Source organism: Sinohyriopsis cumingii, chromosome 7, assembly GCF_028554795.1.
Source record: "Sinohyriopsis cumingii isolate HCF-2022 chromosome 7, ASM2855479v2, whole genome shotgun sequence".
NCBI lineage: Eukaryota > Metazoa > Mollusca > Bivalvia > Unionida > Unionidae > Sinohyriopsis > Sinohyriopsis cumingii.
The window spans coordinates 73,117,507-73,143,689 of record NC_142967.1 but is presented as its reverse complement, the minus strand read 5'-3'; positions in this window follow the sequence as shown (position 1 = coordinate 73,143,689).

Sequence of the window (26,183 nt, the reverse complement as noted above, 5' to 3'; positions counted from 1 at the left end):
AATTAATGAGCATAAAAAGGTATTTTGCTCGATGTCACATAACTATTTTTCTTTATTAAACGAATTGAGAATAACATGGATAAGTCATTTCGGTTACCTTAGGAAGGTCTTTGTCCGTCATAATTAAGTTCAGACAATCATTGGGGAATGAGGCATTTTATTCGGTAAGAAAAAAAAATTGAAAAGTACAATACTAGCTTACAAAAATTAAAGTCGTCTTACTAAGTAGTACATTTAATTGAGAAAATAAAAATAAGAGTGTATCGAAAATTGCTTCTGTGTTTTAGCGATTTATTCTTGACACATATATTTCTAAAATAAAAGCCTTGAATGGGAAACATATTTATCTTACTAGGATAAAAGCCTTGCAGGGGAAGCATATTTATCTTTCAAAGTTATTCGTAAACAAATTAATTATCTCGGGATGATACTTTTAAGGTAATTTAAAGATATATTTCTGTAACAAATCTCCTTTCTGATGAGCAAACTCTCTGAACGACACACAATACGTTATATGAGTTTTTAACTCGCTTATGCACTGGCACTTCCATGCTGTTTTTTTTTACTGCAAGAAAAGTCAGGTAGTGAATGGGTACTTATCTTACTATCAGCTATGCAAATAAATCATACTATATAGAGCTCTTATAGCAAAACAGTACCGACATGAACAGCACTTAATACGTACGCACCTGAATGGGACAAGAAAGACAAACAAAATGCTAAAGCCTATTTTGTAGATCGATCGAAGAGCCTCCAGTCACGCTCTAAAATGCTCTAGTCTTACTCCTTAAGAGTTTACTATTAAGTACTTTATTGGAGGAAGGATTTTTTCTTATGATTCCACGATAAAAATAAATTCATTGAGAGAGAATGTGAACTAAGACAATATAGTGTTTTAATGAGGTGAATCTATCACTTGGAGCCAGAATTATTGATTTTGATAACGTTCTTGATCATAGTTCAAATTAATCATACCGCAAGTTTTTTCCCGTAGTGACAAAATACAGACTTACATAGCCAAAATATGTCCAAAATTGGTTTGAATTTCAGTTTTCTATTCCGTAGGACATAGTCATGTTCTTCTGACGGAACTTAGAAAAATAAATAAATAAATAAAAACTTAATCATGAGCGAAACTTTGTGATAAGGAATAATTATAATGAGCTATTGCCGACTGAAACTTTCTTTTAAATCTGATTATTTAAATTTTAAGACAGAGGATAAGGTGCTTTGCATTTGGAAGCTTCTGTCTTAATTGGTCGTTTGAAATCGAAAATCAATTGATTTCCAGACAACACGAAGCCGAAAACACTTTCTAATTTTCCGCTTTTCAGAAAATCACAAAGATGTTCAAATTGAGGAGGGAAGGGCTACATTGATTCTGATTCTAACTTCAAAACATTGTAGTGGAGACCAAAAGACCGATGACCTCCTATCTAATCTCACAAAGAAAAAATAAACAATTTTAAAGAAAGGACAAAGTGTAAAGTTGCCGCTCGTAATTTGTTTAGTTAGCCTCTCTCTCTTAGCGAGCTTATTGATTTTCGATGTCTCTCATCATAAAACCTAGATTGGAATAAGATGTCCAGAAGTTGTTAAAGCAACTCGTTTACCGTTCTAATTAACAGTGTGGGTTTTATAAGCTAAAATTATCCAAGATTTGTTAGACCTTAAACTATCGAAAATCCAGAGAAGAATGTCTTATGCTACGTGTTTACGCTCGAATAAACGGTGACAAAAGAAAGAGTCAAAACAACAAGCTTTGAAAAATTTAACAAATAATTTATTTCCCTGGAAAAATATTGTAAAATTGAAAAAGAAAATATAAGAACATGGGGTTTCAAGAATCAAATCCAAAAATAATCCAAGAATAATCCACGAATAAAGCTTTAGAAGTCCTAATAATGAAATGTTCGAACGAATTGAAGTTCGAGTTACGACGAAGAATCCAAGATGGAAGGCGATGACCTATGCTGTATCCTGTTCAATGTTGTTGTCTACAGTTCCTTGTAGAAACACAATAAATAATCATCCGGTTTTGGAAATCCAAATAAAACTTTTAAGAAATGTCTTTGTTCAAGAATTATGTATGAGCACAAAAATATTTATAGAGAAACGAATTAATCTTTTAGAATCCAAATAATCTCAAGAAAAAATTAAATATATAACTCGAAAACTGGCTGCAACAGAAGGAAACGACTTGACATAAAGCGTTTTTAAACCCAGAGATTATTTCTCTAAAACAATGTTTTTTTTCCAGTAATTTTGAGACACAGAATGCGTACCCGTATGAGGGTTACGTGATCATCTTTACATCACGTATTCTTAGAATGGCCCTGACAAAAACCAATCATTTTATTCTAAGAATAAATTTTTTTAAAATTGTTTACTTCACTAAAACTATTTGAAAGCCTAGAGTCACGTATTCATTACAGCCTCGATCTCACTCTTATTACTCCCAGAATAAAACAAATAAAAAAAGAACTTGCTGACGTGACTGTTATTAAATTTGAATTAAGGTCGGGATATAGGTCGGCCTTTTATGTTTACTAAAATGAACAGTCAAGGTCAAACTATTTTCTGGAATTGTAACGAGTTACTAGTAAACAGAACTACATTATTTTAACATATAATGAAATATAAAAAATAGAAAGAGTTCAAAACTTACAAACAATTAAATCGGATATAAATTAAATCAAATATACATAACAAATGATATACATAAAAAGTTAAATGTTTGACAAGAAAAGAAGTATAAAGAACAAAAGTGAATCATTTTGTTACCATGTGGACAAAAGTTATAAATATGTTTCTTTTTGTATTTAAAGCTAATGATATATAGGTTACAACGAATGATGCTTATCTCGCTAATTCTAGTAACATCATATATGTACCACCGATATATGCATAAAAAACAAATAATTTAAATTCTTCGTATAGCAGCATTTAGCAAGTTTACTGAGAAACTTATGCCAATATCTTTTTGTGTGTTTAAATTCGGCACATGAAAACTAGACCATTGCAGATCATAACTAAAAATCTCTAAACCAGCACTACTTCGGTGTGTTTTGAAAATCATTAAAGTTATTGAATCACTAAGATTTTCAATTTCAAGAATTTGGTTTTGGCTCCTCGCCATTCTATCCGGCAAGAAATTTCATCCAAGTCACGAGTGACATATATTAATTGTTTTTGACGGCAGGAAAGCACCGTTTCAGCAAATAATTAGTCGATTTATTAGAGTATAGTCTGAACCATTAGAAAGATTGTAAAATTGCTTCTAATCCTAATGAAGTTGCAGACAATATACTTTTGTATTATTGCTTCTCTTTATTTAAAAAATTCTGCGCATTATTAAACATAATAAAGAGTCTTGCAGTATCTAATTTTGAAATACTTGCAAAAACAAATCCTACAACTATAGTTTCTATTTCAAGGATGTGTACTTTAGCCCTACTATTATATTATGATATTTAGATAGCATTATTATGAAAGGAAAAGTCATGTCGTTTGCTATAATCTATTTATATCCTCACTACATTATATGCAAATTTGCCTAAACGTTTAACGTTATGCGCAGCACATTGGTGTATGTATAATAGCTGTGGAAATGCGTAGTAGCCTGATGAGTTAACATAGTTTAAAGAAGGACAGACGTATTCACACAAAATGGCAAAAGTAATATATGAAGAATTAAGACAAGCGGATCTTGAACCCGTTGTGTTTACAGGGGAAAATAAATCAACAACATTTTTATTCAGGTACTGTTCCAAAAATTTTTTATATAAAAATTTCCTTTTCACTGACGCATGTCGTCTACATTATGTCTAATCTTTGAGGTGAAAACTGTCCCATACTAGGACATGTTAAATTTATTTGTTTAGCGTATGGTTATATGGCATTTTCAATCTATATTGTATTGTACTTTCAATAAAAGTCAGATGAAAATGATTCAAAACTAACCGCAATTAGGTAGATTTGTCTTATTCCTATTCTGACACACGATTGTTCCCAAAGCTACGCTTATGTGAAGAGTGAAGTGCCTCACTGCAAAGGCTCAAAAAAATCTGACCAGCTAAATTGTTTTACGTTTATCGCAGACGTTTGATACACGTTTGTACATTTTAAAACCGGCGTTCACTCGGAGCCCATAGTTTTGCATTAGCACCCTATGGTAATTATGCCTAACTAGATATAATCAAAATCTTGAACATTTAGGCAGCCAACGAAGCATTCCTGCATTTTGCTTTGAATAGCACATGATTCTTCTATTTAAATCTCTAGATTCAACTCTTAGTTAAACATTCATCCCTGAGCAAGCTATAAAACCCTGGAGTGGAACAAATAAATACCATCATTGAGAAAAAACATAATTGAAGATAAAGTAAAAGAAGTTCAAAAGGTGTATATGAGCCAAGCTGACAATCATAAAGTTTGAGATAATGACCACGTAACAGACAAGTATAAAGGTTCATTAAAAACAAATGTAAATTCAAATATCCAGAATACATAATATTGTTTATGTATACCTTCTACAGAATAATCACTGATCAACGGGAAGCCACTGACAAGCTTTGTCACATACCCACGTTCGCTGAGTCGACTCGAACCCAATCAGACAGCAGCAGAGAGGGTGAACAGACCATAACATTCCGACAAAACAAATAAAACAAACAAATAAAATCATCTCGTAGAAAGGTCAAGATTTTTACAAATGAACTTTTCCTTGAGATGTTTTATTTCTGCAATGACCGATTGTACTAATAAAACCTCAGTTCGAAATAGTAGCTGAAAAAATAAAGTACTCTACGTGTTTATTTATTCTTGTTTATTTTTTTGACGACCAACGTTGGTAGGTACCCTCTCTGCTGCTCCCCTTCTGCTGATATTAATTAAATTATTATGTTATAATAAAATGATACATCCAGAATCTCATACTGCAAGAATAGCTCGAGAACGATTAGAAGCAATTAAAAAATTTCTTCCTGTCAAAGACTCATTTAGAAAAAATCTACAAGCGCAGCAAGAAGCACGAGTTGAGTATGAAGAAGAAACTAAAAAACTATTTAAACCCGTCACTGCAGCTACTGAGAAAGTTACAACTGTCATCAAAGAAGATCTTCTTCCGGTATCAGAAAAAATAGCAAGAAGAACTAAACAGGCAAAGAAGATTTTACGAGACCTTCCAACTGACATAGCTGCAGCTCAACCTCCACCTGTTGGTGAGGAAATACTTGAAGGTATTGGAGAACTTCGTACTGAAGTCGCCGAAAATTAATTGCAAGATTTAACGAAGGAGTTGTTGAGGAAATTAGAAGAACTGAAAGAGAGAAATTACCTAAGATGATATTAGATAATATATCTAATAAATCTAATTTTTTAAAACCCTTTTATGGAAAAACAAATGATGATGACTTCATTAAATGGATATATCGCGTATATTACAATAAAAAACAAGCTAGAGGTCAAGAATTTAAAAGATTTAATGAAGAAGTAAATAGACTTAGAGGGAGACGGGAACAACTAGGACAAGGAGAGTCCTCCCAGTATCAGCTTCCTCCACCTCTGCAACAAATAGAACAACAGCAATCTTCTTCGCCGCAGCAAAGGTTGAAGTCGGAAATTAAAAGGACTAAAGAGTCACTTAAATCACCCCAGCGGAAACTTCCTTCACCTTTACGTAAAATTTCTGCACCGGATATAACATTTGCACCGATAGATTCACCACATGGATTTCGAGAAGGTGACTCACCCCCGGCCACCACTGAAGTACTTACTCCGGTAATGCAACCACCAGTATTTAAAACACCTCAAGATGAACCTAAAACAGGATCTGGTTTCTGTCCTGATAATATCATCAATGACGTATCACGGTTAGAAGTTCTCATAGGAGGAAAACGAGCTGGAAATAATTCACCAGAAATAATTAATGAAGCAGCTGATATTTGTCGGCGACTATTTCAAGGTGGTATCATGGATATTGGCGTTTACCGAGAACTTATTGATGAGCTCGTTGATGATTAGTCACCGCGATTAGATAAATGGTAAATAAAATAGGATGATTGTGCATAATAATCATCGTAAACCTGTACAGGTCAGAGCGGTAAACTCACGATTACCAATCTATAGTGTTATTTACGGAGATGGACTTGGTGATGTCATTCGGGGATTATTCACGAGGATAGCTCCAAAAGTAGCACCTGTTGCAAAAGAATTATCGATGAAGGCTATTGATATTGTTCGTGATAAAGCTCCTGGTGCAATTGTCAATGTTGCTGGTAAGGCGTTCTCGGGGATCAAAGAAAGACTAGCACGATTATTGCGACGAAAACAACAACCACCGGTGAAACTGGCAAGTACTGAGGTGATGCCCGCAGACGTAAGTAAAATAATAAATCAAGCTGCAAATCAAAAACTAGCGGCAATATCTGAAGAAGCAGAAAAAAATATAACAGCAAATTTAATAGCAGGAAGCGGTCTTCGTCGACGATGATCATCATTTGAAAAATGGTAACTATAATAAAAATGTTCAGGCGCGAATCAGACCCAGCATTTGATATGGAGGCACCTGTCCTTAAGTATGAATCTATACGTGATTATCAATTTTATTCTTATGACGCAAGACTACCAAATCAGCGAGGGAGAATCGAATTACAGGTTCATGATACAAGTAGATATTTCTTGCCCGCTGAGGCGTTTATTGAAGTAGAAGGTAGACTTGTAACGGATGTTGTAGCTAATACGCCATATGCTGCTAATTTGCGTGTTGGTTTTGTCAACAACGGGATTATGGCATTATTTAGTGGCGCCACATACATGATTAATGGAAAAAATATTGAATCAATTCAGAATGATGTCGACGTTGCTACAACAATAATTGGTCTGGCGAGATATTCTGACGACTTTACAAGATCAGCTGGTCCAACAATGATGTTTGCCAAGGATATTACTGACAACGCTGATCATATCAGGTATGCTAAAATACGGACACCACAAAATACTGCATCTGATCCACAACCGGTTGCTGATGGTCCTGAATACGCAGCCAGACCAGCTGCTGCTTTTGATATTGTAAAAGGTGATAGCACGACTTTCAACTTGGGATTTGTAACACGCCAAGCGGCGCTGTCGGGAGATAATAGAAATTTTTCGTGTGCAATTCCATTATCTCACATCTTTGGATTTTGCAGAAATGTTAGAAAAGTCATCTTTGGAGCTAAACACACAATTGTGCTCGTAAGAAAAGGTGATGATAATGATGCAATCTGGCGAGGTGCTGGTGTTGTTGCTGCTGGTAAAGTAAATATATCAAAACTTTCATTGTGGATGCCAGTAATGACTCCATCTATTACTGAGGAACAAAAATTACTATCTTTTATGGATCAAGGTGGTAAATCATTGCTATCATGGTTAACAGTAACCACAGATGCTGCTCAAAGCAATATTAATGGTTTATTTACATGGCATATAGCATCACAACAGGGTGTTTCTGCACCACGACATATTTTTATTGCGCTGCAAAATATTGACCGGATAAATGATCAAGAACATTCGCATATGATATTTGATAACCTTGGAGTTAATGAAGTTTCCTTGCGAATAAATGGACATCAAGAACCGGCTGAGGATATATTGTTAAATTTTGATCAAAATCATGTAGCGCGCGCATATCATCGTTTAATGTCATTCATGGGACGTGATCAAAATATAGATACCGGTTTGCAAATATCACAATTAGATTTTACAGGTCTATATCCGATTTATTATTTTTCGCTAGAACATCTTGATTTATCCAAACAATCTGTTGTTGATATACACTTTCGAGCTCATGTTACTAACCCACCACCTGGTGGTGCCTTCTACAGAGCGATCGCGGTCGTACTTAGCGACAAGGCCATGTTACTTGAAGGTGGTAGTGGTCGAATGAGGGTCGTTGATGCACCGGTGGAAAATATTTAATCGTGTTATTTAGAAAAATATTATTTATATAAAAATGTCGTATAGTCATGTTAATGTTACTCTGACCCCGGGTCAGGTAAAAAAGCTTCAATCAAAAACCGCCAACAAATGCGGAACTAAAATATCACTAAAACGAGATCATATTAGTGGTGGTCAAAACAAATTATCGTTGACAAATAATCAGATTAAACATTTCAATAAAGCTCTGGAATCAAAAACTGGAGTTCAATTTCATCTCTCCCCGAGCGCCATCAAAGACATGTTTAAAACGGGTGGTATATTCCCACTTCTTGCGGCCATTCCGGCATTAATAGCTGCAGCTGCTCCAGCCGTAGCAAAAGCAGCCGCGTTAGGTGCTGTTGGAACAGCTGCTGGAATGGCACTAAAGAAAACAACAGGGCAAGGATACAAAAAAAAGGGACGCGGCTTAAGATTGCCAGGATCTCGTTGGGGGAGAGGCCTAAGGCTTCCAGGATCATTTCGTTAGACGTTCCAGCATCAAATTTTGATTTACTTGATGCTGCTAAAAAATTATCTGCCTTTAGAGGTGTTTTTATGCGAGATCAATTACCGAAACAACCAAACAAACTAGAAACAGGTATTATTAATCTCGATGAACGTTCTGGACCTGGTACTCATTGGGTATCATACGCGGTTGATCCACGTGGAATTGTTTATTTTGATTCGTACGGGTTAGCTCCACCTGTTGAATTTATCAAGTATGTCGCACCACTTCACACAGGAACCTCTGGTTCCAAAGTTTGGTATTCAACGCTACCCACACAAACAATGACAGATCCGCCAATATGCGGCCGTGAAGTAATTAATGTACTCGACGCTATATCAAAATCATCCAGGCCGCCACATAAAGTCGTGCACGATTATACAAGCAACCGATATGTTGCGCGTAAAGCGTTTTAAACAGATCTTAGATTTTTATATAATGGTTGATATTTACGGAAGATCTTCTTCACGCGTTAAGAAAAAGCCCGGCGACGTTGATCTGTCGAAGTATGTGACTAAGGATGACCTCGCTGATATTATGAACCTGGCTGGAGTTGACCCAGATGAAGTTGTTATTTTTCAGGATCGATATGGTAAACTAAAAACCAGCAATATCAAATGGAATGATATAGTCCGGCGAGTACTTGGTGCAGTTACGGATAATATTCCCGTGTTTACTGACGGTGGTAGAATCAGAGATTCAAGTATGTCACTTAAAACCATCAGAGATGAAATTGCAAAAAGTGTTGCTAATCGCGTGAGAAACACCGGTGACACAATGATGGGTGAACTTAGCATGAACGGGAACAAAATAGTAGTTTTAAGAGATCCAACATCTGACGAAGACGCAGCAACAAAAAAATACGTCGACGTCAACTATGGCACCGTAGACGGTAAATTATCCACGTTACGGGCTGAGTATGACGTTCACGCAGGCGCTTTTGGAAGATTTCGAAGATATTTTCAAAAAACCGATGATGCCATAGATAAATTCTTCGGTACTCCACGCGCCATTGACATGAAACTCGTTGATATCAAAAGTAACCTAGACACGATCAAACAAACACAGCAAGACGTCGTAGCGGGAATTCCTGAGATTGTCAACAAAACAAATTTGATTAAAATTCCAGCTGGAATAACTCCCGGGCATATCACAAACATCGTATGCACGGTATCATCGGGATTTGCAACATGGTCGCAGCAAAATAATACTATCAAATATACCGCAACAGTCACTGGCGTGTACAGGCTGTCTGTGTTTAGTGCTGCAAAATTTGAAATATTTACAACGTTTCCATGGCGTCATTCCACCGACAGGTTTTCCGGGGTTGTATCTGTTGTATTAAATAGCGGAACCGAAGAAATATTTATTCTGGAAGCAGATGATAATAAATTAACCGCAACATCTTACTGGTGGTGTTTGGAATTTGTAGCTGAAACACCTCAATTGGTTACTGCATAAAAATATATATGGACGGTGCACAATACAGGTACAATCAAGCGCGTGAATGGCAGGCGGCGCTAAAAGATCAAGTCGATCAATATACAGTAAAAGTAAAAAAATATCGACGACGATTAGTTATCGTTGATGTGATTGTTTATTCAGTATCCGCTGTTGTTGCTGGAACCGGTGTAATATTATCAGCGTTGACAACGATGGCACCAGTAGCTGTAACTATTTGTATTTCAGCAACAACAACTATTGCAGGTGTGCTTAATATCATCACAAAAAAAATATGTACTTGCACGAACGAAAAATTATCCGATTACAAAATAAAATTACATACAGCGACGGTAGCATACTCGAAATTATCCTCGTTGTTATCAGCAAGTCTCAGTGATGGAATTATATCTGATTTCGAATTTTCAATGATAGCCAAAATATACGACGAAGGTATTAAAGATACAAGTATCAATAATGACAGAATTACTCCAGCAGATCGTGACCAACACAACTCCGCCAAAGATAACGATGATCTCGGTAAGTTCAATTAATCCTGAATTTAGTGTTAATTTTCCCACTGCAATTCCAGTAAAAGAAATAGCACTAGCACAATTACGAGTATATTACAGCTGGCCAAATATCAGATCAAAATCATTTAATGGTACACCAGCAAATAATTCGCTTATATTTGCTAACAACAACAAACCCGATGGAACACCTGACTGGGTTGTTGTTGGAATACCAACTGGCAGTTACGAGATTGAAGAGATCAGTGAGGAATTTGCGCGTAGAATAAAATCAATAACGGGAAAAGAAGCAAAAATATCAATTAATGTTCATGAACCCACCCTGTCCTCGACGATTGAAATAAACTCGCCTGATTATGCCGTTGATATTTATCAATCCACGATAAGATCCGTGCTAGGATGGCCTGAAATATCACCACCGATAACACCGATACCACCAGAGCCGAAAAAGTCTGATTATGTCACGGATAGGCAATCATATCATGAAATTAATCCATCATACGGGGAAAAACTACGTATTTTTAAAAATAAATCAATGTTTAGCAGGTTTTTCGTTCTCAGTTATGATGAGTTATGGGCTTTTAACAATTCCGGGGAAAAAGCAAATAGTTTTAGTCTTTATCGAAGTAGTATTGTTGAATATTTTCAGGAAATCAATCAAGAATGTAAAAAACAACTAGATCAACTAAATCAATATTTTAACGAACATATTTTTGACATATCAGCGTCATCGCGTGAAAAAATCATCACGCGTGTGGAAATATTAAATCAGCTTATATCAGATATGGAATATTTTAATAACCGAATAGTTCAAGCGATGGTTAGTTTAGAATCATTTGAAGGATATGATGCAAAAAGATGGTTAGAAAAATATAAATTAACAGAAGCCGATGTACCAAATTTTAAATTTCCGGGGTATAGTGTAACCGAGTTAAGAAAATCTGTCAGTGATGTCATTGATGAGTTTTTTCCTAAAATACTCGATGCATGGAGAAAATTAATTCCACCAGCAGCTGTTCTTAGACATGATAATGATCCACATGGCGGCGGAAGACACATATCTCCGGGGATCGTTAATATAACACCGACGGTCGCGGTCAATCTGGTTTGTGACGTAATCGATGGCAGCTATCAAATAGATCTCGGAAGATCAAATCAGGCTCAACAAGGATACATCCTGTACACGTTCACACCACAAGTTCCCCCTGGAAGTTTAATCGTGCAAGAACCAACTAATCCTGTGTATCTGCGGTCTCACAATAATATGTTAACACGAATCAATTTTAAGCTCACAGACCACCTTAATCGCTTAACTGACATACGTGGAGAAGAACTTGTAATAAATCTGTATGTAAAGTCGTAAGACTTTATCGTAGATCTTTGATTTTAAAGATCCAGTAATGTACCAGCACGTGAGGGATTTTATACACTTGAAAACGCGCGTTTTCACAAAACAGAACAATTTAGTCATTGATGAACACGGAAACGAGGATTTCTTATTAACACAAGAACAGTTAGATGAACTCCGGCGCACTCCTGCATCAAAGTCGAATAAATATATCTGATGAGGTAATTCATCTTTTTTAAAATGTTTCATTTTTTTCTGAAAATTTGATCATTTTCACATAAATCAGAATCTCTGATTGTAAGTACCAACTCACCCATCAGAGTCATAAATTGCATAAATCAGAATCTTTGATTCTAAGTACCAACTCACCCATCAGAGTTATAAATAAATAATAATTCAGAAATAAATAATTTGTAAAATTAAGAAATTTGTAAAATTTTATGTTTTTGATGGGGTAAATGGTACTCAAATTAAGAAATTTGTACAATTTTGTAAATTTGATGGGGTAAATGGTAGTCAAAATTAAGAAATTTGTACAATTTTATGTTTTTGATGGGGTAAATGGTAGTCAAAATTAAGAAATTTGTACAATTTTGTTAAATTTCAGTAAAAAAAAACAAATTAATTCAGTAAATAAATAAATTAATTCAGAAATAAATAAATTAATTCAGTGAATAAATAATTTGTAAAATTAAGAAATTTGTACAATTTTGTAAATTTGATGGGGTAAATGGTAGTCAAAATTAAGAAATTTGTACAATTTTATGTTTTTGATGGGGTAAATGGTACTCAAATTAAGAAATTTGTACAATTTTGTAAATTTGATGGGGTAAATGGTAGTCAAAATTAAGAAATTTTTACAATTTTGTTAAATTTCAGTAAAAAAACAAATTGATTCAGTAAATAAATAAATCTGAGTACCAAGTAGCCCATCAAAATTATGAATAAATAAATCTAAGTACCAACTAGCCAATCAGAGTTATAAATTGCATAAATCAGAATCTTTGATTCTAAGTACCAACTAACCCATCAAATTCAGAAATAATATTTCTGATCAAAGATCTCAGTCATCTTCAAAATTACTACTCTGGATCGTTTCACCAGTAACGAAGTTACTTTGGATCGTTTCACGATCTGACATAATTTTTCTTAATAGTCTTATGCGAGTACTAATCGTTTTCTTTGCCTCATACTCGTGGGATAATAACGATTTAATTCTTTCTACGGCGGCAGAGAGAGGAACGAACTCCTTCACATGATCATCTTCTACGGTAGCTAGCGACTGAAACATTGCCGCCTGAATCCGTTTCATGAGCCTGTATTCAGATGATAGTGTGTGTGTCCCCTGGGTTTTACGTTCTTGTAAAATCTCAAAGTCAGAAACTATTTTTTCAGGATTAAGTTCATCAGATATATTAATTCCATCTTTTTTCAATTTTTTAATAGCAACAATTACATCATTGATATTTTCATGGTTCATTATATAATATATAAATCTTCAAAATAAAAAAAAATATCCCTAGAACCCCTATCGAGTGTATTAGCGAGTTCGTCGGGATGTTTCAGGGACAGCACAACATATACAATGAATGAAGAGCCCCTATCGAGTGTATTAGCGAGCTCAGATTATGAATGAAGAGCCCCTATCGAGTGTATTAGCGAGCTCAGATTATGAATGAAGTACAAACATATAACTTAACTAAGGAAATGGATATATACAATGAAATGGTTATATACAATGAATGAAGAGCCCCTATCGAGTGTATTAGCGAGCTCAGATTATGCATTGGACGGCACAAACATATAACTTAACTAAGGACAGTACAAACATATACGCTCAGCAAAATCCCACCCACAATAATTAATCCAGTGGGTGATACGAAAATATGTATCAACCACAAGTCAATATTGTGGATGAATTTTGCTGAGCGGGGGGGGGGGGGGTTGCGGTTCCCCCACTATTATAAAAATCGCAATTATGCGCACACCACCGACAAATTGTCAGCCATGGGGGTTTGATCCTGGACCGCGAGCGTCACAGTCCAATACCATACTGATTGAGCTATCAAACCTTGTTACGAACATATGTTTTGGAAGTTAATATATAGCTAAGGAACCAATATTTACACTAAAACAACAGTTTCTGAATAATAACAGTTTCTGAATAATAACAGTTTCTGTATTTATAGCAGCGTTTTTCCTAAGCAGACTGCGAATCAATAATAACAGTGGCATGAACACACCTGCAGATCGATTACCATGACAACGGTTTCTGTTCTGTACCTACACAGCTTCCTTGCGGATCAATAACATTATCATGATTTCTCGTAATGTTGTATGATGGGAAATATTTAAAAACCATAAATAATACTTCTACGAGTAATTAATTACGATATAATTAGTTAAACTGACTAATTACGATCATAAAAAATCAAAATCTACGAAGAAAACTATATATTACAAAGTAATCTCCCTTTTATATAATCAAATTTCAGTAGTGTATGGAGGACCTACTGTGACATAAATTAAAAAAATTAATTCAATGTGGTGATGATAGTTATTGATACTGAAAGGTAATTTTCTGTTTATATTTTTTCGAGAAAGCGGTTTTATATATATTTTCTGCCACTCTTTGTACTGATTGTGGGTGAATATCAAAATATTTCGCAGCAGAAGATATTGAACGAAATATAACTTTTTCGCCAGTTTCTATGTTTGTGGAAATTACCGCCCTCTTTCCGATTGTCTTACATCTTCGTGTATTACCACATGCAGAGTTCACGCTTCGAGTGACAACACGAAGGTTGTGTAGGGAGTTATTTTGAGTATCCCCGTCAATATGATCAATAACAAGACCGTCATTGATCATCCCATTATGACATTCATACGTAAATCTATGACATAGATAATGTTTTCTCTCCCCAGCAGTAAACCTTAGATAACCATGATTATTAATACAACCAACTTGTCTCTTCAACTTGCAGTGTCTGATGATACCATTAATATTTGATTCATAGTTTGTTATGACAGGATGTGGGACAAACATATTTTGCTCCATTATAATAATATTATTCGTTTAAATCATTGTTTGTCTGAAATCTTGATATATAATCCTCCACGGATTTTATAGCGTTTTCACCGCTATTATTTTTTTTTGTCATAATATCTTTTAAGTTCTCTGAACCGTTTTTCGCCGCACTTTCCACATAATTCTGTTTTTCCTCGCACTCCAATACCACACCGCAGACATGATATTGGTCCTAGACTTCCTCGTCGTATGTTTTGTAAGTGCATCCAACAAAATTCCTTTCTGCAGGATTTGTTGCATCGATTTACTGAGCCGATCATCAACCATCTGCATTGAGACATTGTATATATATATATATATATATATATATATATATATATATATATATATATATATATATATATATATATATATATATATATATATATATATATATATATATATATATATATATATATATATAATTTTCTTTATTTAAATATTTGTTTTAATTATATGAAGAGAGATTATCCCAAACTAGGCCTGTTAAATATAAATTCAACCTTGACAGATTATCTTCTGCCTTGCCAGTGCGAGATTTGGTTGATCCGAAAAATAAAAGTTTGATCTCGAAAATTCACGACGCCAAGAAAGAATTTTACACGGATGGTGCATCTCATACAAGGTCAACGTTCAAGATTATACGCAACACTGACAAAGTCAGTGTCGACAAAGTCACGGACGCCACAATGACCGACAAGCAAGCGGCAACTATCATCAACTACATCGCTGAATACGAGGGCAATCAAAAATATTTCTTCAGAGTAAAATTTATTGTATTAACAGAAACAGGTAGTTGGATTATCCGTGACAAATATGAACCTGTCCTTGGCAATAATAAAACTGTCATATTAAGTAAAAATTCCAGACCTCGTCTACTGACGGGTATTGACAAACCGTATTATGAGCGAGCATATCCTGTAACAGCGGTTATTTATGGAATCTATGAGATAAATAAAAAACCCAACGTTGATAAACTAGCGCCGATGAAATTTTCAAGGTTAAATTGTGTAGCCGAACGAGTAATAGAACACTTTACAAACGCGATGCGTGGAAATGGATTAACTGATTTAAGGCGTGAAAAAATAAACTCGTGGGCTGATTCAGTTAAGGATACCGGTGCTACAATAAAAGATGTTGCTGAGTTAGGAAAAATATTAAAATTTCCAATAACTGTGGCGACAATAACGGGAGAAGTACTGTACCAATCGAAATATAAATCGAAGGGAGCTCCAATAAATATTATCGATCATAACGCACACGCATGGACTAACGCAGTAACACTATTTCCACGTGATCGAACTGTTAGATTTTACCCCACAGATATGTTTGATTTTATCAACGAAATAAGTAAAACCGATCCTGTATCGGTATGGTTATTTAAAAGTAATGAAGAAGGTGAATTTGATCAGTTTGTCAAACCAAACGGTGAAATATATCGCACAGAATCCCTCCATGACGAGATGAAAAATCTTGCGAAGTTTTTACAGTGCAAGCACGCGGAAAATACTGACAAATTACTAACTAATTGTTTTACCGTTCCATCTGTTGCGGCTCATTTCGCCAGAGAACGAAATTCATGGAAACCAACACGATTTGATTTACTCGAGGACGTACGCGCAAGTTGCGTCGAATATGGACATGGCGGATTATGGAATACCAAATACAATTACAATGATGTTATTTCGGTTGATATGGTTGCATGTTATCCAGGAAGTTTTCTGGGATACGGAGATTGTTCTGTGTACTTTGAAAGATTTGGTCACCCTACAAACGAGATGACGCGAGTGGCAATTAATGGACCATTACCTGATTTTGATCTGACTGGATTCGCCTGTATTGAATCATTCGAGTTTAACGAAAATCTTCACAAGATTTGTTATGTTTGGTTTGGCAGACATTTTTGTGAAAAACGTTGGGCACCTATAGTTTTGTTGCGATATATGCTAGATTGTGCGATACTGACATCGTTGGTGGTCAGTGAGGCAATTATATCATATCATGCACAGACCAAAGTTTGGTTGCCCATGTCAGATTCTGAAGTTATCAGCGAGTTTAAGGATGTTTCCGAAGATGATATTCCTAATAAACTCAAAACCGCAAAAGATCTCGGTAGAAAAATTATAGGTAAATTTACTCAAGGTGGTGCATATGATTATAAAAGACATCACGCACGATTAATTTTAGATGATGCCGAGTACGATTTTATAATCGCTGACACAACGGCGAAAAATATATTTGTAAATCGAGAAAGTGTTCATTTATCCGACGGAACAAAATTAGGTACGATCGTTAGTTACATAAATGACGTATCCCCGCAATATACTCATCTAAGATCTTCCATGTTGGCTTATGTTTCTATAAATTTATTATCGATGATTAATAGATTTCCTGAGACCGCAGTCAGAGTCGCAACCGATTCGTTTTATATTTCAAGTAAATATTTAGAACTTGTTATGAAATTTACAAGTAATGATGAACGATGGGGTTCGTGGAGAATAAAAAAGGAACTATTACACAATTATACAGAATCAGCAGATGTTCCAATGAGAGATTTTTATCGTGAGGGTAATAAAATATCAGAAATGTCGAAAGCACCATCGTTGAGTGATCCAATAACCAGATATAAGACAGTATATCTCAATGGACCTGGTGGATGCGGCAAAACAACTCGAACGATTAATGTTTTTAGAAATTCAGATATAATCGTGCTGACACCCACACATAGACTTGCACGTGAGATGAAACAGCGGCAAGTACAATCGTGTACGTATCATAGTTTCTTTCGGTGGCGCGGAGATACATGGACTCCTGAACGGATGGGAGAAAAATATATACCTAAAATAATTATTTGGGATGAGATATGCACGGTGTCATTGGATACATTAAAAACGTTTTTTGATTGGTTGTTGACGAAAAATACCGCTATAATAATGTGTGGCGATCATGGTCAACCGCCGCCTTTTGTTGGACCATCTCCACATGATTGGTTAAAAAATTTCGTTTATTATTACGAAGAAATAGATGATGATCATAGAGCTCTTGATGCAAATTTGAAGGAATTTAAAAAATTAATCAGATTACAATCAAACAAAATTCAGTGTGAAATAATACGTGGAGTGATCCCAGAGACATCAATGAGTGATTTTTTGAAATTATGGAGACCCACCGATTTGATCGTAGCAAGTAGAAAAATAATCAGAGACGCTTTACAACAACAGTTATTTCAGCTGCATAAAGAAAAATACTCAGAATTACCCGTACCGTTGTGTTATAGACCATCAGATACACGAAAACAGAATATTAATGTTGATATTCCAGGACAGACTGAGAATCAAAATCTCGTATTAAATGATATTGTCGCCGTTGATATCAGTTTGGTCGAAGATGCAATACACGCTGACAAATCTCCATGGGTGTTGGGATACGCTATGACAATCCACTCGTCTCAGGGATTAACTATTTCTGATACACGAGTTTGGATTGTAGACGATCGCATCGAGTGGTCAAATTTAGTTTATTTAGCGGTATCGAGGGTCAGAAATATATCTCAATTACGTAGAATTATAATTCCTGAAATCGTTGATAAATTTAACATCATCGATGATGATATAATAAGAAAAAAATTAATCGGATACAAAAAAATAAACACGACTTTGATCTTGATGTTGAATTTATTATTGAGTTAAAACAGCAGCAGAACAATCATTGCGCAAGTTGTAATTGTATAATGTTATGGCGGTATTCGAGTAATGATTCAAGACAATTTACCGTAGATAGAAAAGATAATAGTCGCGGTCATACACGAGAAAATACCATGTTAACCTGTCTTGAGTGTAATCGACGTAGAGGCGCTAGCGCCTTGTGTGCTAGTTAAGTGATCGCGGTGGTAGTTGTGTATCCGCGGAAATTATTTGTAGTTGTTCACGTGTAAATCCACGCTGAGGAGCGGCCAAATCTAATCTGTAGATTGCAGGTCTGGAAACACCTGCGTTTCTCCCAGTGGATCTTGTCACGGTAGATATTTTGTGTGTGGTAACACTCCAAATAGGATCAGTCGCTCTTCGTTTACCACCTTCAAGTTCACCAGGCTCATATAAATATCTGACTGTGACATCACCTAATATTTTTTGTTTTCCAACATCTTTTCGTTGTGTTGGTATATTTTTTTTTGTAATTGCATTAATGGGTTTCATGTTGGTTGTTCGTGTGATCTCATTATTTAATGCAGCTATCACGTTTGGTAATCTTGCCACCCATTCGCGAGATCTTTTATCCTGAATAAATTCCCTCGCGTATTGATATCCAAATAACCGCTCAGCAAGTGTTCGATTAAATCGCTCAACAATTGCTTGATCACGGTGAATTGCAGTATGACCTCGTCGTATTTTGGTATTATGTCGTTTCATCAGCGATGATACTGGACCAAGAAATTCCTTACCAGGATCAACCTGTAGTAGCTGTGGCCATCGCAGACCACCTCGTTGATAAATTCGTTCAAACGCATCGGCTACTTCAGATGATGTTTTCGCTGATAGCGGCTCTGCTTCTTTGTATCTACTTGCAACATCAACTACGGTTAGCGCGTACTTGTACGTTTTTCCACGCACAGTATCATGCGGTAAAAACAGAATATCAGCTTGATGAACTTCATTAGGAACACTGACATCGAAATACGCGTACTGAATTTGTTTAGGACGTGGTAGATAAATTTGCCATATTGCTTGTTTGGATAACCACGCTTTAGCAGTAGAATGTTTAACCGCTGCTGCATCAGCGAGTTTACCAATTGCTGCTTTGCCTCTCCAGTATCCAACTGGTGAATAATAAATTAATTCCATTATACATTACCAGCCCCTAGCGCTAATTTACCTTTCATCGAGGATCTTACTAACCAATTAGCTAATGATTCTCTAATATTTTTATTTTTTATGGAATTTAATGAATGAATTAATTTTACATCTGCAATATGCCTATCTTGTAGATTTTGACTTTTATAAGCTACATGATGAGCATGACAAGCTCGATCAATAGCGTTTATTGGTTCCTCGCCTGGTTTTGGTTGATCCTGATTATCGAGCCTGATATCGAGTCGAGTACCAGGACCGCAATAATTATATCCTGGTAGATGTTTTTCTCCGCTGTATTTAGCCCATGGAGCACCTGGAAACTTTGACATCAAATTAGCAATATCACCACCGCGCTTATTAGGTAAAAACGAAAATTTCTTTCTACCGCATATAGAACATTTTCCACCGTACGCTATTTTTTTGTTTTTTGTTATAACCGTAGCTAAATCAGTGGTTGGAGTTTTAACTTTACAGCGTAAACAATATAAATTCATGTTATAATATATATGGATATAATTGATTTCTCAGCAACTCGGCAACGAGAGCCAGTTAAACACCATCCTGCGCTACCGAATTCCATCAGAATGATTATCATAGGACCATCTGGATCGGGTAAGACGCAATTATTACTTAATCTGATAATGAGATGGTTGAAATTGGATAAATTATATTTAGTAGCACCATCCGTTGATGATCAGCGATGTTATGATGTACTTAAAGATTTCAATGAAAACGCACGATTACTGGATGAAGATAATGATGTTATAGAGTTTATAACCGATATTGATGAAGCACCATCCGTAGATTCCATAGACGGATTTATTAAAAATTTAGTTGTATACGACGATGTGATGCTAGATAAACAATCAAATCCAGCCAGAATATTTTCCCGAGGTAGACGTAAAAATACAGACGTGATCTATGTTACTCAACGATATACACAAATTCCGAAGGTGATCAGAGACAACTGCAACATTTTAGTTGTGTTTAATGGCGTAGACACACACACGTTGCGAAATATTCATCAAACTTGGTGTGGTGGTGACATGGATATAATTAAATTCAAAAATTTCTTCTCACGAGCGCAAGCTACCCCACATGGATTTATAACAATAAATTTACATGATCCAAGAACAAGATATCGTGTGGGTCTTGATAAAATATTTGGGTAACAGGGGTGATGATAAAATTAAATTAAATTAAACAGATAATGAACAACTGTGCGTGGTTACGTCAAGGAACAACAGATAAATGCAACAAAAGGTGCCGTGGAGAATATTGCAAGAAACATAAAGAAAAACCTTCATGCTGGTCCACGAAGTTGTGTTGGATGTAACAACGGCGTTAGAGGATTATATCAGATTTGCAAAAATTGCGGTGGAGATCGATACAGAAGTTTGATGATATATTATAAACACAGAAAGAACATAAATCCAAAAATAGAAAAACCACCATCAGAACTTGAATATTACTTGAAACATAGAACAAATAAAGATGAAACAAATAAAGATGAAACAGATGAGGAAAAACGACAGCGAGAACGCGTTGAAAAATATTCATCAAACTTGGTATGGTGGTAAATTAATAGCAGCAGAGAGGGTACCTACCAACGTTGGTCGTCAAAAAAATAAACAAGAATAAATAAACACGTAGAGTACTTTATTTTTTCAGCTACTGTTTCGAACTGAGGTTTTATTAGTACAATCGGTCATTGCAGAAATAAAACATCTCAAGGAAAAGTTCATTTGTAAAAATCTTGACCTTTCTACGAGATGATTTTATTTGTTTGTTTTATTTGTTTTGTCGGAATTTTATGGTCTGTTCACCCTCTCTGCTGCTCAGACAGAGGTGAGATCTAGTCATATATATGAGCGAGCGCCAAAGGTAATTAATTATGTACATAGATACTAACAACCCTTCTGTGTGTGTATTACCGGTAAAAGAACGCAATTAACTGGGCAACTGATGAAGAAATTAAAGTAGTGTTAGAGAAAATCTTACTTAATTGTCCTGATAACCGTGATCATGTCGTCGTCGCCTGTAGCGGCAAGGTGTGATAAAAGATGCCCAGCACTTATGCAAAGCATGATACCGATTATATTTTAGAAGTGGATTTTATGATTCCATTAGTTACATGAATATTTTACGGACTACCCACATACTACAGAGATAAAACCGATTTAATAGAGCTGCCTAATATGTTGATTGGTGATTACAAACACACAAAACCAAGTTTGGTATATACACTAAAATAGACTCAGAAATGTCATTCATTACATAACCTCTAAGTTTTACATACAAAATGGCTTAAAGCTGAAACAGATGCGGAGAATTGCATTGATGAATAACATTCTGTTTGGTAAACAAATGAAAATCTTCACAAAAATGATACAAGGCAAAATATGCATAGATGAGAATGTTTTTTAATGATGTCCGAAAGTCGTTTAATTTGAGATGAGAATATTTACTTACAATGAAATAATATTGGTCTGTTTGATTAAAAAAAATACAATTAAATTCACCAAACAAATATAAGATGGATTTACAATGTGAGACTTATTAAAACTGTTCAAGTAGGAATTCCACCACAACGGGTTGAAACACAAATACATGTGATGAGACCATTTTTTTTTTTAAATGTTGCTTTGCTTGTTTCCGTCTTTGCTGGAAGATCACTAAAATCTAACGCCCAGGTCATGTATTACAGAAAGGAAGATCACTATGTATTACAGAATGGAAGATCACTAAAAACCTAACGCCCAGGTCCTGTATTATAGAATGAAAGATCACTAAAAACATAACGCCCAGGTCCTGTATTACAGAACGGAAGATCACTAAAAACCTAACGCCCAGGTCCTGTATTACAGAATGGAAGATCACTAAAAACCTAATGCCCAGGTCCTGTATCACAGAACGGAAGATCACTAAAAACCTAATGCCCAGGTCCTGTATTACAGAACGGAAGATCGCTAAAAACCTAACGCCCAGGTCCTGTATTACAGAATGGTACATAACGTATTATCAGCTAGACTTCTATTTCAAAATATCTATCGCCCGAATCCAGTTTGCTTAAGTTATTTGTCTTATTGTCTACGTCAAGACTGCCACAGTCATCAGTCACAAGCAAATTTATTTATTTACTGCTTTATAGAAACCACTTATACATTTTGTCCTCAGCTTCCATTACTATCATTAAGTAACCATTTATGTCGTTATCTTTGTTGCATAGAAATGTTCGACAAAGAATGACGATGTAATCCAAAAGTCCTTGTATTCAATTTCTATTAGATTCATTGCCGACATTTCCACAATTATTGTCACACATTATCATATTGTGAGGCTGTTGTTATTTTCTGTTTGTTTTTGTTGTTTATCAAAAACAATACTTTGTGGCTTCTGTAGTATGTTGGCTGTATTAGAAACCTTGAGAATAAACCATATTTGTCAGACTTTTTATAGTCACTAAGATTTTATAATAATGTTAAGTTGAAATGGGTCATTTTATCTGCTTTGATTGACAAAGTAAACACTAAGATGCAGTTTCAGAACTAAAACGAGGATCAACTTAATCATTTCAAAATCACCCTACCAGTCAACAGTCGAGTACTTTAGCAGCTAACCAATCAAGAATCAGGCCAGCTGGTTTTCCATGGCGAAATCGCATCAATTTCGTCAGCAAGATTTCTTCTATATCTTCCAAGGTCAAAAGGCCACAAAATATGCTTGCTTCGATTAAAATGACGTCCCATTATCCTGAAGCTATGTACTGTCTTTATAAAAATAAAATCATCCCCAAGTACAAACCCACAATGTACAAGATTCGCTGTTTAAAAGATGCTTCCCGATAAGGTTAGGAGCAGACGATATTCTGTCCATTTTACCTAGACGATGGGCAACCTTGCAGTTTTTCCTATATCCAACTACCAAAATTGACAATTTTGAAAAAGGCACAGAGACCCAGAATCAACTTTTAAATTAAAAATATAGATACTAACATAAAGCCTGAATTGCGTTCTGTTTATGTACGTTTCCGTTGCAACAGTATCTTGCGATTCAATAAATTTATTTAAAAGACTATAACTCAACGTGAAATCTTCCAGCATACCATAAATATGGCGGCTGATGACGTCATTCGGAAACTATCCATATGTTATTTACTAATGACCCTTTCAATCAAAACACAAATAATATAGATATACGTAACATGTACGGTTTGGATAATATTTCGTACTGCAATCGCAATCAAAGTTTGACTTCAGAAAACGGAAACTTAAAGAGAGCTTGACATTGGACATATTTGGACAGAAATTAGAGTTAATGGACGACAATATACTGACGATAACGAACTGTAGGTCAATACATTTAGCAAGGAACTTCAGTTCACTCCGTACATGATATTTTCATTTGTATGGACAGAACCTGAAAATAGGAAAATAGATTGGATCTAAATTTCCTGGAAACCATTTATGGTAGGAAATTTGTTTTCCGTTCAAAATAACATTCAAGTCTGTTTATGACGTCATAAGACAACCTATAAGGCTATGCAGCCTTGGAATATCACGCAAAAGCACATAATAATCAAGTTACAATTATTGTAAATCTTATTTTGTAGCTTGAAATGACAATCTGTATTTTATTAAAGTCTCTGGAGACGTCTTATGAGAAAAATCGATGAAAAGCTGCCCTGAAAGAATTGTTTCCATTATACTATCTATTGATTTTTAGGGAAAATCGATTGAACAAAAGTAAATTAGTCTATTAATGTTGTGGTCACGTATCACGTACATCATAAATTAAAATCGTACTACATTTTGAAAAAAATACGTCATGATCATGTCATGTTTACCAAGAGAAGTCATCCTTGTATCCAATGTTATTTGTTTCGTGTATCCTTGACTTTTTTGCGCTGCTAACGCCATTGAGTCTGCACTTTCAGAAACAATATACTTTCGGTGTCAGTTTTCACTTATCACACAGTAGCCTTCAAAGTAAGCGTGGTATAAGTGTATTAGCAACCGTTGCGCGCTTTAAATTCATTTTTGACTATCAAGATAAACAGTGATCGACGTTACAAATTTTATGTTGTCATCTATTCTTTACTAACTTAAGGAAAATGCATAAGACTCGTCCAGTGTAGAAAATTTAAGTAAGTCTACTAAGTAATTAAACAAAATAAATTTGATTCTTGAATCTTTTTTGACCCTGTAAACCTGCTCCGTTCCAGTCCTTTCCAGTTGTAGAATTTATCTGTGACATAACTGTGTTATGTTTCTTTTTCCAACCGTTTAATTTGATACTGATTCTATACGATCAACGAGCAATGTGTAATCTGAAAATATTTCACTTTTTCACATTTGTATGTTACGGGCAATTGGGGTGTGTGTGTGTATGTGTGTGTGTGTGTGTGTGTGTGTGTGTGTTACCTTTGAAAGTTTTAACAACCTATGTTAAGTCCTTCAGGGTCCGCTCTGGGTTTGATGGAACCGCTGAGAAAGGGGAACGTGCATGTTTCCTCAACAATATGTACAGTGTCTAAATTTTAAAAAAACATACAAAGGTATGCACCTAATTTACAGTAATAAAAAAGAAAGAAAACCACCAACAAAATAATAGTCAACCCATGTAGATGAAGACAAATAGGTCTACATGTTTTCAACTACTTAGGTTGACAGTTATGTTTTGCGGAGTTTAGTTCTTGTTTATAATTATTAACAAAGTCAGGTAGATCTGATTCCGAAAAATTTAATAAAGAGTAAAACTGCTCTTATTTATTCATAAATCAAACAAAATAAAAAATATTTATAAAAAAATCACATTGACTTCTTTTTCCTAAAATATAGAAATGCATTTTCTTTTTCTTAATATATATAAATGCATTTTCACCGTATAGGCACTATTTTATGGAGGTGCGTTTCTAAATAAATAAAAATCAGGAAACTAAACACCGGGTACTAAGCATACTGTAGTACCCCCCCTCCTTCCAAGTTATATTTTAATTCCATTAGATAACATTATTCAAATTCAATTTTGATTTCTTTCTACAAGGGTTCAACTTTGAGAAGAGTGAAGTTCGTTTTGCATCAACAGGCAACGTGTTTCCCCTTTTTTCTGCCAAAAGGTTTAATATTTTAACTGAAATAGGCGTGGGAGTCAACCAGTCCATAGAACTCCATGTGAATCAACACCTGATTGCACCTGCATTTAAATCTGGCATCTCCATCAAAACGTCCTCACGATCTAAGCTATTGTTTGCCATCAGAAAGTAATATTTAATTTATGTTCGGACGTTGTCAAGCTGAGATGGTAAACCTGCTAAAGAAACAGCCTAAGCTACAATGAAATATGCTTATGGTATTAACCGAAAGGATTTCAAAATTTATCCAGGAAATATGACGTGCAATTGTTAGATTTTTGAAATATAATGGAATTACGTGGTATATAAAGGAGATTGGATTTAATTCTACGGGTTCTTTTAGCACCGGAA